This window comes from Phocoena phocoena, chromosome 14 (assembly GCF_963924675.1).
Source record: "Phocoena phocoena chromosome 14, mPhoPho1.1, whole genome shotgun sequence".
Lineage (NCBI taxonomy): Eukaryota > Metazoa > Chordata > Mammalia > Artiodactyla > Phocoenidae > Phocoena > Phocoena phocoena.
The window spans coordinates 19,461,636-19,476,705 of record NC_089232.1 but is presented as its reverse complement, the minus strand read 5'-3'; the positions used below and the strand labels follow the sequence as shown (position 1 = coordinate 19,476,705).

General features: G+C 40.4%; 1 protein-coding gene across 5 annotated transcripts in view; it reads left to right on the top strand.

The window, feature by feature from the left end:
- Positions 1 to 15,070, top strand: part of CTNNA2 (catenin alpha 2) — a 1,049,032-nt gene that overhangs the window by 694,060 nt on the left and 339,902 nt on the right. The window lies entirely within an intron of this gene.

Below are 15,070 nucleotides of genomic sequence, written 5' to 3'. Positions count from 1 at the left end.
GTAAAGTGATCTCTTATTCCTCTGAACTATATTAGCAGCTTACCTTTACCAATACTGCTCCTGGCGTGGTTCACTTTATATGAGTGTGGCAGCCATTTCTAATTATAGTATTTTAGAACTGAATGGGACCTTAACATCTTGGAGATTAGGAATAAAAAGACTTCAGCTGGGGTTCCTTGCTTTGCCATGTTCTCTCAGTTTGATCCTACACAGGTCACTCCATTATCAGTGAAATAGGACCAAGGATGGCTATCTTAAAGGATTCTTGGGGAAAATTCAATGATATCGTGTATATTCGAATTTTGCAACTTGAAAATATAAGCATAGGACTAGCAGGCCTGGAGCATGTTAGAAAGGCAGAAGTTTAGGGTGTCTTCCTAGACCCATTGAATCAAATCTGCATTTTACCATTAGTTCCAGGTTAAAATTAAATTTTAAGAAGCACTCTGTTGGAGCACTCACAAATTCTATCCTGAAAAAGTAACTCAAGTATCATTAATTTCCTAGTTTATAATTCAGGAATTGAAGGGCCAGAAATGTTAAGTGATTGCCCAAGATGGGTGCTAGAATTTGGACAAAAACCTCACGTCTTCTGAATCTTGTTCTCTGTCCTATTAGATTTCAAACACGTAGAATGCGAAGTCTGTGTCTATCTCAGTACTTAGCACTTAGTAGGACTCTTAATAAAGTTTGGTTTTACTGTTGGTAAGGCAGTAAGTATAGAAAGCCCTTGTACATGCTAGCCTTAGGCAGTTCCTGGCTTATATTACACCTCAGTTTTCTTATCACTGTCAATCTGTATGTATTTCTCATGGATGTCTAAGTGTTACCTTTTTATTATAGAAAAATGAAAAATGGGAGAAAAAAGCAAGAAAAAATATTTTAAATGAAGATTGTCACCTAAAATTCAACCACCTGGAGATAAACTATTAAGTTTTGGGTACATATTCTTTTAGAATTTTACTATTTCACATATATCTATATTTTCTAAAAATATGATAACATTATACATATTACTTTGTAACTATTTTTTTTCATTGTTGATATATCCCCATATCCAGAATACAAATTGATAGGATCATCTTCAATGGCTACAGACCATTCTATTTATTTTACCCATCTCCCTTTTTTACCAATTATGTTGTTTATGGTTTTTAGCTCTTATGAAATGACTGGGATGAACTTCCTCATACATATACTACTATAGACTGGATGTTTGTGCCCCCCAGAATTCATATATTGAAACCTAATCCCCAATGTGATGGTATTCGGAGGTGGGGCCTGCCAGAGGTTATTAGGTCATGAGAGTGGAGCCCTCATGAATGAGATTGGTGCTCTTATAAAAGAGACCCAGAGAGCTCTCAGGCCCTTTCTGTCATGTGAGGACACATTGAGAATACGGATGTCCATGAACTAGGAGGCAGGCTCTCACCAGATACTGAATCTGTAGGTGCCTTGACATTGGACTTCCAAGCCTGCAGAACTGTGAGAAAGAAATGTTTGTTGTTTAACCACCAAGTCTATGGTAGTTTGTTATAGCAGCCTGAACAGACTAGGACATATACCCTTGTACATTTAGGCAACTGTGTCTTTAAATTTTAATTCCAGAAGTAGTATTGGTATTCAAAGAGTGGAGAGTTTTAAAAGACTTTCAATACATAAGGCCAGATTATCCCCCTGAAAGGTTGTACATATTTCACCCTCAATATCTCTTTTGCTGCTTTCTTCTTCTCCTTGAGAAACTCCATTACAACACAGATAGAAACATCTTTTGGTTCCCTTTCCTTCATCTGGCTGGGGCACCGACTGAGATCCCTGTCGGAATCTGTTCTTGGTGCCTTGGAACCATCCTTCCTTCCCATTGCCATTTCCTCCCTCCTTCCTGAAGAGGCAGGTGGAGGTTTGGGCTTTGGGGTCTTCAGTGTTCCTTCTGGGAGCTCACGAGCATTTCATTGCCGCATCTTATTAAGTGGCTGTCCAGCCAAATTATTTTTGCAAAGGTTTTAATGTCTGAAAATAGTTTAATGCCATGTTACTTAAAATACTCTGTGGAGGTAAGAATGTTTAAATATATTTGTGAAATGCACTAGACTCTGTTCTTTGCGATTCACAACACACTGTCTCAATCACGAGAAATCTTGTTTTTCATGGTTTCACCCACTTATTTGGGACATCTGTTAACATCAAACCAATGTGCCAAAACAGCTTAGGAAGCATTTATTTAATTGTAAACCCATAGGTATATTTGACTTTAACTTGGCTGTCACCATACCAAGAAGTGATTCTAAGGTTTAGATCTCAAACACTGTAACAGGATGCTGGTGCAAGAATCAGTTTTCTGTCAGGCCCCAAGAATTTATGGGGATAGCCAGACAACTATAGTTCTTCTGCTTGGTATTAGCAAGTCTTACCTCCTCATCCTAGCCACAAGTAATGGAACCAATTTGATTCTGTAGTAAGTTCTGTCCCTGATACATCTTGGCATTTAATTATCTTGTTTTCCAGATGTTGCTAATTTTGTCTTTGCAGGTACAATGAAATTCCTTAAGGAAAGACTTGTTATTTTCCTGCTTTTAGTCTCCTTTAATATCTACCTCTAAAGATGTGAAAGACTATCATATATGAGAAACCATATACAAAGAGCATTGGAATTGCCACCTTACAGTGATAAACCTGCCCCCTTTCCTCTTAGTGCAGTCTAGCACAATGCTGGCTTTGTAGAGATTCTTGTTGAATCAACTTTATTAACTGGTTTGAATTCTTGCCTAATCAATAGCCTGGGGAATCTGAGCTAAATATAAAAAGCCTTTATATTACATTGACGTATAGGCACAAATTATTAACCCAGGAAGGTGCAAACTTTCGAAGTCACACACATTAATGCCATTTATATGTGGCTTCATTTCACAGATCTAGTTTGTATAGGAAATCCCCCACCATCCATGAGCAGTGAGCCTTCTGTAGTAAATTAACCAGTTGGATGCATTTATGTCTTTATTCCATCATCTCCCATTCTCTGGAACCACTTCTTAATCTCTCACAGGCACCTTGAGAATACCTTTTAATAATTTAGCATAAATGTCTGTTGCAGTTCTTATTTTTTTTCGTTAGTTTAAGTCAAATGGAGATTTAGCTGATGAGATAAAGTTAGATAAAAAGTGGTGCCTGCCTTAGGTATTCTTAGATCTGGAGTGGAGGTGATGGGTAACAAGGCAGTATGATTCATGCTATGGCAGAGATGTAAGCAAGAACTGGGATTGGAGAGATTTCTCTAGCTAATTGAGCAAGGACAGTCAGAGGAGGTGGGAGAAAAGGAGGAGGGGTTGACCAGATAGACAGAGGGAGGCCACTCCGGTCATTAGGCAAAGTCTGTGAAAAAACTACAGGGGCTTCTGAGATGCTTATGGTGTCTGGAGCACAGGAATGAAAGAGAGGGGATTGTGGAGAGATGAGACTGGAGTGTTAGCTCAGAGCCAGATTGGGAAGACCTTCAACCTGGATTATGATTTCCAAAATGTGGGTACAAGGAATATAATCCTGATGATGGTCTTGAACACGAAGGGCAGGGAAAAGGATACTGAAATCAAGGAGAGCAGCTGGGAGCTTCCCATATCTGCCCAAGTGAGATATTGTGTGAGTGACTATATTAACATGAGAGATGGACATGACAGGATAAGTACAAAAATAGTTTTGCAATGGGATTGACAATCTTTTAAATGGTGCTTTTTCCAAGAAACAATTTAAGATGATTTCAATGAATGGATTGATTTAGGGTAGATGGGAGGAAAGGAAGAATAAGATGTGAAAGAAAACTCTAACTTACAGAGCTAAGAGTAAGCAGTTAACCCTGGCGGTCCAGCGGTTGGGACTCCGAGCTCTCACTGCCGAGGGCCCGGGTTCAATCCCTGGTTGGGGAACTAAGATGCCACAAGCTGTGAGGTGAAGCCAAATAAATAAATAAAAAATAAGAGTAAGCAGTTAGAGATGTGGACAGAGGTTACATCTGGATCTAAAGATCAGGGAATCCCTGGAACGTGCTTGGTAGTTATAGTGGTCGCAGTATATGCAAATTCTCGACGAGAAAGATTAGCATACAGCTGATGTACAATCAGAGGCCTTTGCAGTCTGGTAAGGTGCTGTGATGTGGGAAGCAGCTGGGTGATAGGGAGTATATGGCCTGTGCTATCTGCAAAGTACATGGTTTGATTAAAGGCTTTCAAATTCTAATTTTTAAGAATCCTATGCTATTCATAAGCAAGTGACACTGCAGGCGTTATTCAGCTTGTGGAATACCAGTTTGAAAAGCTTCTTTTAACGTGATGATTCTCAACGTGGAAGAATAGGAGGGAGCAGAGGAGGTGGAGGTCACTTCAATAGGAGGCACAAAGTAAGGAACACTGCCCAAGTCCGTAGTGAGCAGCTTTTAATATATAGTCATGGCCATGAGACTGTGAGTAATAGGTATTTCACCTGGCTGTGAAAAAGAAAAAATATGGTGGAGATTGACAGGTTTTGAGATGAGCCCAGATGGTCAAGGACCATCAACATTGGGAGAGGCTGCCCAACAGTGAGTAAACCTGCAAAGGAACAGTGCAACACCGGTGCTGTCTGTCTAAGGACTCTGGGTCAAGGACTGGCTGATGTTGAGTCCTTCCCCCAAGAGGGTTTGCCATTGGCATCTCATATCAGTGTAAGATCATTCCTTTGTAACTGAGCCTAGCATTACCTTCTCAAACATGAAACAGGTGAGGGCTGGAGATCATGTCCTTCAGAATGTAATTCTGTATTTGCATCTTAGCAGAAGAATTGAGACACTGAATAACTTACTGCAAGGAACTTTTGAAATTTCTGACTCTGTGCTAGGCTAAAACAGGGTTCTGCCATTTACAAACTGTGTGACCTGGGCACGTGACTTAACTTCTAAACAGGAGGATTCAACATAGTGAAATACAAGGTAAAAATAAATTTAATTATAATATAGAAAAATAGTTCAAATTCTATTGCAGTAACTACTGATATCCATTTCTATTATATGAGACCAAAATTATACCACGTAGAATGAAGACGAAAAGGAAGAAGAATCATAAGCACAAATGGTGTTATGCACCTCTGACTTAAACTCTTATTGCTCCTTCTTAAGTATCAGTTCATATCTTAGAGGCTGCATGAAAAAAATAAAACAAAGCCAACAAACAAAAACGTTGGTGGTTAAAACAACAATCATTTTATCTAGCTCATGGTCCTGTGTGTTGGGTCAGATCTTCTGTATAAGCCAGCTTGACTGTGGTTAACTGGAGAATTAGCTGGAGACTGTATAACCTAGGATGGCTTCACTCAAAGGGATGGCGATTGGCAGGCTGTTAGCAGGGGGACCTTGCTTCTCTTCCATGCGGCCTTTCATCCTCCAGAAGGCTAGCTCTGGTGCAACTGTGTGGTGATGGAAGGGTTTTAAGAGCAGCAGGAGACTGCAAGTCTCAGTGCACAAGCACTTTTCAGGTCTTGCCTCCAGCAGGTTGCTATTGTCTGTTGTCCAAAGCTAGTCATGTGGTCATCCTGACTCAAGGAAAGGAGAAAGAGGCTTCATCTCTGCATGGATGAGGAAGAATTTTGGGTCATTTTTGTAGGTTAAATAAAATAGTACTGGCTTAATTTTACTATAACTGTTAAGTACAATACTAAATGCTCTAAAGTGATTTTTATTTCTCGAGCCACGTGACCCAAACAGCATCATCCTTAAACACAAGGACCAGCGGAACAAGCATCACCTAGAGCTTGTTAGAAATGCGGACTCTCAGACTCCACCCAAGATATACTTGAATTAGAATCTACATTTTTACAAGATTCCTAGGTGATTCATAAGCCCGGTAAGGTTTTAGAAGCACTGTGTCTTTTCTCTGTTCCTCATAATTCCCTTTCCTAGGTTGCTATGTTCTCCTGTTGAGTGATAGATCTTTGATTTTTAAAGGCGCCAGAACTGTTTCCTCTGTACAATTGAAACAGAACAAACACAGGCTTAAACAGTAAAACAGGTTGCTTCACAGCATGAGAGAGAGGGTATAACATTTTTCTGCTCAATTGTCCTTTGCCTATAAAAATAGAAATTTAAAATTAAAATAACAGTACATGAATATTAAAGAATATCGTATTTAACTGGGAAGAACCATTTAGACGTTAGAACAATTTTTAAAGTAGAAACAGCTAGGCACATACTTATTTAAACGGAACTTTTATATTCCTGAGCAGTTGCTTAACTGGATCTTGGTTTTCTGAAGGTTGAAAAATTGATGCTCCAATCTTAAGACCACAAGTTAAATATCTCTAGGAAACGTACAGGTCCCTAGGTACTGTTAGGCCTTTATACAAGTAATAAGACCAGTGGAACTTATTAAGCTTCTAGCATGTGCAAGTCACTGGTCTAAGTCAAGCATTACTGTAGTTTGTTGAATTCCCTTCATTTCGGACCTCAGAAGTGAGGCAGGGGAGTATGTAGGAGAGGCTAAGCTCTCCACGATACAAGTTTATTTCACCAGGCTGAGGACAGACATGGGCATCTAAAGGACCTAGAGCTTTTCTCAACTTTTGACTTTGTTTTAAGTGAAGGAACCTGGTTACAATGACCAACACTCTCCTTTAGTTTGCCTTTCACCTCAAGGCTGAACAGAAAAAGAGAGAGAAGAGAGAGAGAGAGAAATTTTCCACTAAAGCCTACTGCTGTCATTCTGTATGAAGTCTGCTTTGGGTATTTGCTCTTTTCAGACGAGAATTACTTATTCTTTGAAGCTATTAACTAATACTGTTTTCAATGTATATGCTTTGGGGCCCTGTTCTTGTCAATCGATCAGCCCACCAGTTAGGAGTTAACAAATATCTGTTGAGCACTTAACATATGCAGGCATATTCTAGTCTCTGAATAAGACTGAGGAACTTTGTAAGCAAACAGACATATAAGGTAATTTTTAGATACCGAATAGCTAGGGAAAGTTAAAATAGAGCCATGTGGATGAGAGAAATTGAGGGAAGGGGCCTACTTTATCTAAGGTTAGGCAATGCTTCCTTGAGGAGGTGACATTTGAGTTGAAACCTGAATAATGAGTAGGAGGCAGCCAATTAAAGCTCCAGGAGATGTGAACTCCAAGGAGAGGGAATAGCAAGAGCCAAGGCCCTAAGGCCAAAACAAGCCTATGTTCATGAACATGTGAAATAGCTAGCATGCTGGATCCTGTGTGATGGGATTGGAGACACAAGAGGAATGTTGGACACAAGATAACCTCCTTAAAGGGTCGATGTACCTTTTGATAAATCTTCACTTCATAAATGTTCATCAGTTCCTCATCAGCTCCACCAAACCTTATAGAGTGATATCTCTGGCTCTAAAGTAAAGCACATTAATATATTAAGTCCATTTATTCCTAAAAGTTCTATGAGATTCTACCACATTCCCAATATATATGTGGAAATTAAGGCATCGAAAACCTAAGCCACTTACTTAACACAGCTGGTATTGGTGATAAGAGATGTTTCTACATTCCCTAGATCCAAGTATGGGGCACCTAAGAAGGCTACATACCAGTCAGTCTTTTGGCCAAAGAATTCTTCGACAATCTTCCTTCCCCCTGGGGTTCATCCAGAGGAGACCCAGCAAAAGAGAAGGTGGGGCAATTTAAATTTGCCTCCTGGATTCCCACTCCTCTTGGCACCCTCCAACCATCTGTTGCTATTTGTGTAGAAAAAGAATGGGACAGCATACCAACGACCACACACATTCAGAAATCTCATTTTGTGTGTGGGAGTCTGGATTCATCAACAAGTTTCTCAAACTCTCCCTGCACTTACAGCACCAGTCTAAACATAATCCAGTAAAGTCATGAGAATAGGTGACGATCAGCTGTGTGATACTGAGATGGAGTGTCTAAATTCATCATATGCTACTTCCTAGTAAGTGTCTTCTGCTGCAAGTAAGTTGTTTTTTCAACATCCTTTAAGTAAATAATGCTCATTTCAATACTGTATAGCCTCTACACTGTCCTTCTTATTCTAACCCTACTAAATCCCACTTCCTTTATGAGGACATCCATTCCCCAGACTATCCATCCACAAATCCATATAGCTGCCTGTCCATTCAACTACCGTGTCATGGGTACTTACTCTTTCATTAACTGTGCTAAGTACTAGGATGTATAAGACATTTTGGATAGTACTCCATTCTTTGAAGATTTCATTCATTAGTGGGGAATCACAGTCCTAGAAATCCATATTAATCCCTACTTTCTTTGAATTATGACTCATCTACAAACTAAATGTTCTGCTACATGCTGTCTAAAGTTGCTCTCTAGTTGTTTCTAAGCCCCTTTCCCTATTTTTTCCCACATTTCCTAGGTTGAAGTTTCTCAAGAGCAAAATCCAGATTATATTTCTGGTGCAGTGGTGTGTCCTGATCATAGAGTTGGAATATCCATGTTTAATTTCCGGTTTTGCCATTTATTAGCTCTGTGGTTTTAGGGTACATTTCTTCTGTATATAGAGAATGGAAGTTGGTTGGGAGGATTTCTAAGATCCCTTTCAGCTCTGACCTTCATGAATCAGTAAATTCTAAAGTACATAACAAGGGCTGGAAAGTGAAGGTGACACTCAGTATAAAGGTGTTGCTAGCTTATTTCAGAGGCTTCTAGTTCTAACCTATTTATGTGGTGGGTGGTCTTCTAACTGTGATGCACTTTTGCCCCCCACTTATAGACTGAAACAGGGTAAATACAAAACCAACAAAAAAATCATATTGGATCCTTCTCTTGAAGCCAGGCCTTTGGACAGGGCCTTTAGCTAGGCAGGGATTCTCTCCCAGTCCTTAGAGCAAAACAGACAGGAGATATACCTGTTTCTACCTTTATTGGGTTGTTGCATCTTACACTAGTACACTAGACATTCAACATTAGCGGTATCAGAATGGTACCGCTAATGTTGATGGATGTTTGTTGAACAATTCATAACTGGTGATTAAAGGAAGATAGGATGTTAGGGGCTATTCTTTGGGAGCTGCTGTCAAAGGGAGAATCCCATCCTTCACCAAACCCTATTACAGACACGAGCCTGGTCTGGTTGTAGCCCTCTCTACTCAAACAGTTGCCTTGAGTTCCTTTGACCATATGCATAGGTTAACTATGTTCAGATAGTAATAACCCTGTATGGGTAATTACTTATTTTAAAGATAGGTCATTCTCTGAATGAATTTAATTTCATCTACCTGATTTCAGTATAATCGGTGTTTGAAGGATGCCTGCAAATTTGAAATGATTTTAATGGAATTCAACCACTTCCTTTCAGTGCAATGACCTAACAAGGGCTGATGGATACCAACCATTTTATTATTGTTGTTTTTGTTTCAAACAACTAAATAGTTGTTTCACAAAATGCAACAGGCATATTGCCAAACTTGCCACATCCCTTTGAGCCCAAAGTTTGTTTCATTACATAATGTGGTGAATAGTACATCTCTCCTATAGTTGTTATGAACATTGCAAAGGCTTCCGAAATCTTTTTGAGATCCAAGTGTACCGCTCAGGATATTATTCAACCAATGTGGAAAGGAAAGTACTGTTTATTTTGATGGTTTTGCTCTTTCAGAAACCCTGAGAGCTGAAAAAGGAAAGCAATACTGTGTGACTTTGTTGATGTGGCTATAGTAATGCTGTATCTGGGTCTCCAGTTCCAGGATTCTGTCTACTCTGTTTCTATTGCCAGCTAGAACATCATTCCAGCTGTCATAAGCATTCTTGATCTGTAAAGTAAACTACATGGCATTTACCACCCACCTGACTGCAGTGGTGTCAGGAGGGTTAAAATGAAACATATTTAAAAGCCTTCCAGAAATTTTTGATGTTCTGTATAAAGACAATAACAACTCATGAACTGGGTCTCTTCTGCAGCAGGGAGAGCAGCTCTTCCTCTAGCCTGCTCATAAGAAATGAGGCAATGTTTTCCACCCAACTGTTCAGGAACAGATAAGGGAAGAATTGCATGTTAAAGTAATAATCAGAATGTCGGGGAATAATTTTGCTTTGATTCTGAGATTTACCTACTGTCTTAATCTTGGGAATTATATTTCATCCATTTAATAATTTTAAACAACTCAAGGATAAATGTGTATGTTAACTGTCAGGACCTAAGTTTCTTCATCCATAAAATGGGATTAATGTTCTTGCTTTATAGAACAACTTTAATGAAATAAACTTGCTGATACATATACTGTTAGTTTCCTAAACATTTTTAATATACATCTCAAAAAAAGAACATTTTTATAACCATAATACCATTATCACACCTTAGCAAATAGATGATAATTCCTTAATATTACTAATACACAGTCCATATTCAGATACCTCCCATTATCCCTCAAATTTTTTTTTTTTTTTGAAGTATATTTGAATCAGGATACAAACCACATCTCCACATTTCATTCCGTTAGGGAGGTGATGTCTCTGAAGGGGCAGAGGAGGAAGATAACCATAGGAATTCCTCTAAGCAGCTGAGTCAATCAGAGTGTGCCTTATGGACTCAGTGTGCCTTATGAACAATAATATTCATTAATGTTCTAATGTTCTAATTAATGTTCTAAGATCCCTTTCATTAATGTTCTAAGATCCCATCCCTTTCAGTGCCTTATGGACTCAGTGTGCCTTATGAACATTAATATTCATTCATTCATTCATTCATTCAAGTATTTTTTTTTAAATGTGCTAGCCACTGTAGCTGATATAAAGATAAATTCAGCATAGTAGTTTCTTTGACATGCTCATATATAAAAATGAATAAAAGAATCAATATAAGAAAAGTCCATAACTGACATAACATGGAAGAACTCAAAACCTACCAAGTAAATATTTACCATGGTTAGAGTAGAATGGAAAGGCCTCTTGGACAAACAAGAAAGTGTGACTTGAATTGAGAGGGTTTGGTGATTCCACGTGGTGGGGGAGTGGGGGAGATGGCACAAGGGAAAGCATATTATGATGGTTCTCCAGGCATGACTGGAAGTGAGGAGGTCCTGGACCAAGTCTGACTGGTGGGAACAGAAATACACCCAGGGGAGTATTAATTGGACAAAGTACAGATGCTGGGGAAAGTGCATGTAGGGATGAAGTGAAAGAAGTGTGTTAGAATCAACCAGTGATTTCTCTTGAGTGTGTTTGTTTATTGAACAGCATATTTTAAAATAATTTGTGGTATATAATGAATTCATAAAATTTATGCAAATGAACCACAACCAAGGATAATTACTATATCTTTTTTTTTAAGTATATGATAGTAGGCTTTAAAAAACCTGTCTTTTCTAATATTTAAAAGACTATATAAATCCTGTTAATTGTGGCAAGGTTTATTGTTTATAGATGTGTGTATACATGCATTCGTAGGCTCTGATGGATGATGAAATGCTAAATCCCCAGTGGTGGGTAATATTAATGTAAGTTTCATGTTTACTATGACTGTATTTAATCAATACCTTATTTCTGCTAACATGTTTTGTAGGCTGGCTCTGACATGGTAGATAATATATACTCTAGGAAAAGCTATAGCCCTTCTGAAGGTGCTCTGCATTTTCCAGTTTACTTTTTTGAAAGGTGTAACAGGCTTCAGAAAAGAGTGGATATCCCTGTTGGAAGCAACAGCAGAACCAATCACAATTTTATATGTGGTTGTCTTTTTAAAAGATGATATTTGAGACATTCCTGGTATGTATAGAATTTCACAGAACCACTTTATCGGGACCTTTAGCTCTTTTTTTTTTCTTTTTTTTTCTGGAGAACAAATTAATTATCATCTGATAAGCATACTTCATTCTCCTCTTTCTACTACCAGGCTTTAAAAAAAAAAAAAAAAATTATTAGTTGGAGCCACTGAATCAAATTCAGTATAGGTCACTGTAAGGAAAATGCCCAGTGACTAAAACTAAGTGTTTCAGTGGCTTTCCTAAGCCCCTCGTTTTCTGCGATGTGAAAACAGACCCATGAATGGGTACGTGTGTTCTGGAACTGGAGGGAGATTGTGCCTTTCGCCGCTCAAACTGCACGTAGCCACTTCTCTGAAAGCCAGTGAACCTATTTACCATTGTCATAGTAACACATAATCCGGGCCCACGTCGCCTGCATCCCGAGAGGCAATTGTACCCTTGCCTGGGCGGCAGCGCTCCCCGCATGGCTCTGCCGCCTCCGGGCTCCAGCGGCTCCGGGCGGCGCGAGCGGAGGGGGTGGCGGCCCCAAGTGCCCACCAGGTCCCAGCGCAACCACGCTTCCCCCGCCGCATCCCGGCCGCTGCGCGCGTTACCATGACGATCGGAAATGCGTGTCAGGCTAGATGGCTGCCATTGCCACCTGGTCGTTTTCCGAGACCAAGTCACTTTTGCTAGCTCCTCCGCACTTGGGAGAGATTCTCTCACAAATCGGCACTAATCCGGGGCCAAACTCCACAACCACCCTGGGCCCCCTGGCAACCCCAGAGCTGGCTGGCCGGCCAGAGCTGCTTCCCCGCCCCCGGGCACGGGCAAAGGAGAACTCCGCTTCCCAAGTAGTTCCCTTCGTGGTCAGCCACGTGCTGTTCCAAACGCCACTGAAGGGCATGTCATGTGGGAACAGAAGTTGGGTACCACTTCTACCAGGAGAAGAACTCTGGTTCTTGTAGATGAGCCATGTGCTTGGAGACAAGTGGGTGCCCTGAGGCAGCGCCACAGTTGCCACCTCCAGGCTCAGTTCAGGCAGCAGCCCCTCTACTGCCCTCCAGTCACATCTTTCCTCTCTTCTCCTTAGCATGTTCCCAAATCTACCTGCACATCAGCATCACCTGCGGAGAGCTTTGGGGTTTGACTTCTGTTAGATTCCGGGGCTACAATTCAACTCCACCCCCAGCTTCTGAAATAATAGATCTGGGATAGGGCCTGGAAATCGGTATTTTGAGGCTGATCCCCTCGGGTTAATTCTGATAATCATGCAAATTTGGGAATAATTGCCTAGATGTTTTCTTTTGTTTCCTCTTCATTTCTAGTTTTTCCTCTTATTTCTCTTTCCTTCTTGCTTGCCTGCTGTCTCTCAAATTCACCTCTTTTCTCTACCCACACTTCTCTCTCTCTCTCTCTCTCTCTCTCTCTCTCTCTCTCTCTCTCTCTCTCTGTCTCTCCCCCACCCTTCCCTCCCACGTTTCTCTTTCTCCCTCCCCCAACTATCCCCTCTCCCCCAACCATGCGCCAGGCACTGTCCTCTGTGCTTGGGAGGTTATGGTCTCTGCCTCTAAATAGCACCGGTGGTCTCTCATCTGTGATCTCTCTCTTGCAGTGTTCCATACCTGCCAGTTCCTTTCTTTCCTTTCTTTCCTCTGTCCCTTCCTCCCTCCCTCCCCTCCTTCTTTCCTTCCTTCCTTCTTTTCTTCTTTCTTTTTCTCTTCTATTAGTGAATCCATATGTACTTCTTAGCACCCCCAGTATCACATAGGATTTTAAAAATGCTGGCATATACCTGGGTTTCCAAGACATATGTTCCTCCCGTCATAGCCTAGAGGACCTCTTTAGACCACGAGCGGCCAGGTAGAAGGAGGACGATGACCTCTCCCCTATTTTTTCTAATTACAAGGGATTTGCTTTTTCTGTAGCTCAGGGTAAAAAATAAGTCAGGTTACTCTCAGCTAATATTAGAAGCATTCTTGTTTTTATAATGTTTAACAATCTCTTTATTATACTTGCTTCCCTTAAAGCTGCAGTTAAAGATGGCTGTCCAGTCAAAAGAAAAACATATAAATATGGGCCATGTATTAAAAGAGAAAATAAGGAATAACCTCTCTGAATTAATCCTCCCTGTTATTCAGGCTGCTGTTTTACCCAGAGATACTTTTTTAAGCGTGATCACCATGAATTGTTACAGATATACCTGTTCCAAAGTTTCAGTTATAGCTGTGTGACACGTGAGTACAAAGACCCTGTGAGAACCTCTCTTCAAAGTAGGAGGATTTGCTTTGCTCTGTGACGAGGCGACAAAAGATGCTCCCTTCATTCCTAACGGGCAGCGTGAGGCATTGTCACACATCAGGGCTGCGAGTCATAGGCTGTGTCTGAGGGCAGCTGCCTCCACGCTGAGCTCATTTCTTCAGCCTTCCTGTGGATTTGAGTTTGAGGGCTGCAATCATCCTGACCTCTGACTGCCCCGAGGTGAAGCTCCTACTTAAAATATTATCTAACTTAAAGATTTCATGTTACTAGCCAACCGGTCAGCCAATCAGCAGCAGTTTATTAAAAAGCCTTCTATGTACAAAGGTTTGGGCCTCCTAGGAGTCGTGAGAAATTTTCTAAAAATAATTTTAAAAGTAAGAGGTTAACCCTTGGAGGTCAGGAAGACTGATTTACATGAAAAGAGAACTCAGTTCTTTGCTTAGCTTCCCAGAATGCTTGGAATAAAATCTACATTTCTCAGCGTGACCTTGAGACCCCCCAATCATCTGCATCTTGCTCACCTCCCTCACCTCATCTTTCCTCACTATCCCGCTTGTTGATTTTACTCCAGCCTCATTTCTTCCTTTGATTTCTTTCCCCCAAATGCCATTCTGTACCATTTTAGAAAGAGCCATCTCCTTGTCACTCAAGTCCCCACTTAGTGGGCGCTTACTCAGAGAAGTCTTCCTTGACGCTCAATCTAAAAAAAGGTATCAAATCATTTTCATACCACCCTGTTTTAATGATCTGCCATGGCACATACTACTGTTGGATATTTTCCTATTTATATATGTTTCTCCCCATCTCCCATTAATATATAAGCTTCGTGAAAATGGGTTTAACTCTTCTGTTCCACCTAAAAGAACGTAAGCCTTCAAAAATGTGTTCATTAAATATTTGTCAAATGAATAAATGAATAATAAGCCATCTATGCTCATTGATAAGTGAGGGATTTAAATATTAAACACCAGTGTTTCCAAACGAGGGAGGACTCACTCTGGGCTGGAGAAGCATTGGTTGGAGAGGAAGCGTATCCTGACTTGGATGCTGTAGTTATGCAGGATTTAGAGCTTCAGAAAGAAGGATGGGTTTGTTTCGGGTAAGGAA